A 5,617-nucleotide genomic window follows, 5' to 3' on the forward strand; every position below is an offset into this window, starting at 1 on the left:
CACTTTTGTGCATTATCTCATCCTTTTAAAGCCAGTACAGTTGCTACTAGATTTTTGGAAACAACTCAAAATCTTCATGGAAACCCATATATTATAGTAAATGATAGAGATCCCATTTTCACTGGAAATTTTTGGATGAAATGATTTTCTTGTCTTGGTACTCAAATAGCTCATAGCTCATCTTATCATCCTCAATATGATGGGCAAAATGAGATGGAGAACAAATGTTTGGAAGGATATATTCGTTGTTTTGTATCTAATAAACACAATGGGTTAAGTGGTTACCTCTAGTTGAATGGTGGTATAACACTTCCTTCCATATTGCAGCAAAAATGACCCCATTTATGGCACTTTATGGATATCATCCAGCATCCATCACATCATCTTTAAGAGAAAAATATAAGGTTCAAGAAGTGGAAGATCACATTGAGCATCAACAACAAATTCTCTAACTCTTAAAGGAGAACCTCACTCTTGCGTAGAATCGAATGAAACAATAGGAAAATTAGAATTGCAATGAAAGAAGTTTTGATGTAGGTGACTGGGTATTTTTATGACTATAACCATACAAAAAAATGTCTCTTAAGCAAGCTAAGAAGGATAATAAATTATCACCCAAGTACTACGGTCCTTACAAGGTGTTGCAAAAGATTGGTACTATGGAATACAAATTGGAGTTGCTTGCATCTTCCCGTGTACACCCAATTTTCCATGTTTCATGCTTAAAGAAGGTTATTGGTGACAAGCTTCCAGTTCAAACGGTGTTGCAGAACTTGATGAAGAAGGAAAAAACATATTTGATCCTAAAGAAGTCATGGAAACAAGAACTCGATAGCTATGGAATTGATCAATTTCAGAGTATCTCATTAAATGGAAGAACTTATTTGCTGAAGATTCCACATGGGACGATCAAAATTTTATATAGAAGCATCCATAACTACTCAATCGTTGAGGACAACACTGTGAAAATTTCTGAATCTACACATCAGAAACCCCTACTGCAATCACTGGTTTATCATATCCTACTTGTTCTTTTCATTTAACAAGTTATTTAATTACATAAACATCGATGAAAAACACTATTTCAACCTACACATATATACAGATCATGAACTGAAATAAACTGAGACAATCACACAAGGGACACAATTATTTTTGGACAATCGTCCCCAGAAAAACCCAATTTGGCAAAATTGGTGCAACATATAAAGGGTTTGTATTATTAACCAGATTCTTGAATACAACTAGGGTGCCAAATGCGGCTCACCCAACAGAGAATAACCTTGGCAGAAGTACCTCTATCCGAAGACAGATATTTCGGCGAATCCAACAACCAGATGATCAAACCCCATAGATGACCCTGTTGTCCCCAATGTTGGTCAATGATGGCTGCTCCAAGCTCTGCGCTGGGACTGCATCACCTCCTCTAGGAGCTGCGTTACCCTCTCAATGAACCTCCCTTGCTAAGAAAGACAATATGTTGAACTGCTCACTCTCTACCCCATAGAAAAACCCTAGCGCTGCTTCTAAGGGCCTGCATCAGCCCCTCCAGCTTCTGCGTCAACTGCGTCAGCCCTTTTGGCCTCTGCATCACCCTCTCTAGAGATATGCTATCTCTTCTGGTTCTTCTCTACCTCTCTGTTATGTATTCTTTGGCCTTGGACTGAAGTCCCTCTACCGAACTTCCCCTCACTGCAACCGAGATCACTAGCTCGATTTTCTCAGCAAACCACACCCTAGAAAATTCGAACTCTTTGATCTCTCAAGTGTGTCTCCAACTAACTCTCAAGCCTCCTATTATACTTTTCATGTTGATGAATCAATGATCGAGATTAAGTCCCTAATCAACGGATAAGATTAGAACTGGCTTGATCCTCGTCACTTATAAATTTCTCACCCATATTCTTATTAATACACATTAATATTTTTATTTTCCTAAGTTTAGACTTAGGAACCCATTAAAAATATTAATTATTTTAATAACTCCTCATCTGGGTGGAATTTCTCTAAACGATTTCTGAGTTCTGGAGATCTCATGTGTCCTAGCCCCTCCACAAAATTTCAGAGCTAGAGCACATGTGATGCTACCCAAAATCAACACTCCCTATTAGCAAGGAATGTGCTCTAGCAATACTTCCCCATAGAAGCATTACACTGATCTACTGCACCAGTCCTATGTGCTGCTGATTCTTGGCATGATGCCTTTCATATACTGCATTGTTTCTTTCTATACTGCTGCCCATGACTCTGCCACTGCCACTGCTACATCTGTACTGCAGCTCCCTGTCAACATGTTGCATCATGTTGCCCATAGCACTGCGATTACTAACTGCTACATTGCAACTCAGTTACTGAGAAGTAAGTAACTAAAACTTCACCCAAACACTGACATGTTGGTTAGTCTGGATGCCTTGTGATCCTGAAGTTACCTCTGCTGCTAATTTATATTCCCTCCCTATGGCTACTGCGTTGCGGCAAACTGCTATGTGCCTCTCGCACTGCTACAACATCCACTTCTCTGCCTCAGACTTTGGCACTCTAGCTCTGCTATTGTCGCTTCATCACACCTCGCTCCAACTAACACTCGTCACTTTTCTATTGTCGTTAAGGGCTCTCTTAGCTGTATGTGATCCAAGAGTTTGGGCACATCAAGGATCCTGCCCGTCATGTAGTCCTGTCGACTACAACTCCATGTTGCGCCACCTCTTCTCTAGAGGTGCATGAGCACTTATGGCACAATCGTCATCCTTGATATCCTTGTCTACCTTCGTCTAAGCAACCTTTGAGTCAGAAGCCTCCCCCTTGCCTTTATTCCTGGGGAAATGAGTGGTATAATGTCCCAGTTACCCACAGTTGAAGTACCTGACCTTGCTTATGTCCTTCTTCTCCCTCTTCTGCTACCCCTGTTGTCCCGCTGATGCAAGAGCTGCATCCTCCTCCTCCTCCTTCTTGACTCGGGTTCCCTTAGCACTACTTCCTGCCTTGGTTAGCCTCCTAAGATCTTCTTGTGGAAGAGCTAACCACATCTCCTCCCAACTGGGGAGAGTCACTCTGCCCAAAGTACTTTGTAAAAATCTCTCCCAATCCTTGGTGACTGCATTTAGGGCAGTCCTGACCATGAACTCAGGATCTGGTGTAGACCCCACGGAAGTCAATTGGTCACGAATCCCTTGCAACCTGTGAAGGAAGGGATCTATCTCCTCTCCTTTTTGCATCTGGTATTATGTCAGTTGATTTTCTAATAGCACCTTCTGTTGCACGGAAGAGCCCTGGTACAAGGTGGTTAGGGTCTCCCACATCTCCCTTGCTGTGTCCTTCTTAGCAATGTAACATGATCTTTGACTCTATCTAGGATCATGCATTTTGCCTTCGCCTAGGCCTCCTCGTACTTCTTTACTGTATCAACGTCAACCAGAACAACAACCACTTTCAAGGCATAGTCCATGATGCAATGTTTATCTAGGATTTCCAGGATCTTGGCCTTCCAGATGAAAAAATTGGATTCTTTGTCCAATCTTTCATGATCCCTCAACCCATTCATTGCCATCTCTATTAAAAAAACAGACTGGTTCTACTCTCCCTTTCTTGTTGTCAATCTAGCAAGACTTGGGTCTGAATTTCTTTGGCGCTAGAAACCCTCTAAGGAACAACTCCTCTCTAGACTCCCTCTGAGTCCTGATTTCCATCTCAGATATCCTCTGGCCAACTGTCGAATCACTCCTCTCCAATCCTCCTTTTCTACTGCAACTCGGATCCAGATTTCTTGGCAAGAAATTTGTCAAGGTAGTGATTCCCTCTACCTTGGTTCAGTCTCCTTATTGTTCTACACCAACAGAAACAACATCCCACCAGCGCCTCAAATCGAAATCTTCTCTGCTCCCTTAGCCATGACAACTGAAGAATCTAAGCCCCTCTAGCTCTGTGCAATCACTACATGAGCTGGATCAGCCCCCCTTAGCTTCTACACTGACCTAGATAGATGACGCAGCTAGAGCGCAGGCTCCTCCAAGCTACTGGGTCACCCTCACCTGGCTTATAGTTTTGACACATGCATTGTGTGAGCCTCTGTGTCACCTTTTCTGCACTGTGTCACTCCTCCTTCTGTGTCTCTGGCTCTGGAACTACGCTGTCACTCGGGACAACTACTTTTCTTCTGCAAATTTTTGGTTAGTGTCTTCAGTCTTCTATGATGAGAAATTCTCTGATATCATGTGAAATTTTCTGAATCTACACATCACAAACCCCTATTGCAATCATTGGTTTATCATCTCCTACTTGTTCTTTGCATTTAACAAGTTATTTAATTACATAAACATCGATGAAAAACACTATTTCAGCCTACACATATATACAAATCACGAACTGAAATAAATTGAGACAATCACAGAAGAGACACCGTTATTTTTGGACAATCCTCCCCCAAAAAACCCAATTTGGGAAAATTGGTGCAACATATAGAGGGTTTGTATTATTAAGCAGATTATTGAATACAACTAGGGTGCCAAATGCGCTCACCCAGTATAGAATAACCTTGGTAGAAGTACCTCTATCCAGAGACAAATATTTCGGGGAATCCAGCAACTGGATGATCAAACCCCATAGATGACCCTGCCATCCCCAGTGCTAGTCAGCAATGGTTGCTCCAAGATCTGCGTTGGGACTGTGTCACCTTCTCTAGGAGCTGTGACACCCTCTCAGTGAGCTTGCCTTTCTCAGAAATTCGATATGTTGAACTGCTCACTCTCTGCCCCACAGAAAAACCCCAATGATGCCTCTAAGGGCCTACGTCAACCCCTCCAGCTTCTGCGTCACTTGTGTCAGCCCTTTTGGGATCTGCATCACCCTCTCTGGAGTTGCGCTTTCTCTCTTGGTGTTGCTTTGCCTCTCTTCTATGTATTCTTCGGCCTTGGACTGAAGTCCCTCTGCCGAACTACCCCTCACTGCAACTCAGATCAGTAGCTCGATTTTCTCAATAAACTACGCCCCAGAAAAATCGAACTCTTTGATCTCTCAAGTGTGTCTCCAACTGGCCCTCAAGCCTCCTCTTATACTTTTCCTATGGATGAATCAATAGCCGAGATTAAGTCCCTAATCAACGACTAAGATTAGAACTGGCTTGATCCTCGTCACTTAGAACTTTCTCACCCATATTCTTATTAATGCAAATTAATATTTTTATTTTCCTAAGTTTAGACTTAGGAACCCATTAAAAATATTAATTATTTTAACAACTCCTCATCTGGGTGGAATTTCTCCAAACAATTTCTGGGTTCTGGAGATCTCATGCGTTATAGACCCTCCACAAAATTTTGGAGCTAGAGCACATCCGATGCTACCCAAAATCAACAAACATATTTTTGAAGGAGAGGGGCACGTTAGGTCCCTATAATACTAATGTAGCCCCCTTATTGTTATTGTTGTTCCCATGTAGCCCCCATATTGCTATTGTTGTGCCCCAAAGAAGCCCGCTATTGTTATTGTTGCGCCCTTACATTATTATTGTTATGTAGGCTCTGATTATATTGTGACCCCTTATACTCCTATATATACAAAGGAGGTATTGTCATTTGTATCATCCAAGAATTGTTCATTTATATAATGTAAATTAGGTTTCCTC

The sequence above is a fragment of the Pinus tabuliformis genome, chromosome 4_1 (assembly GCF_031772625.1).
Source record: "Pinus tabuliformis cultivar Carrire ecotype Pingquan chromosome 4_1, CPIR1, whole genome shotgun sequence".
Lineage (NCBI taxonomy): Eukaryota > Viridiplantae > Streptophyta > Pinopsida > Pinales > Pinaceae > Pinus > Pinus tabuliformis.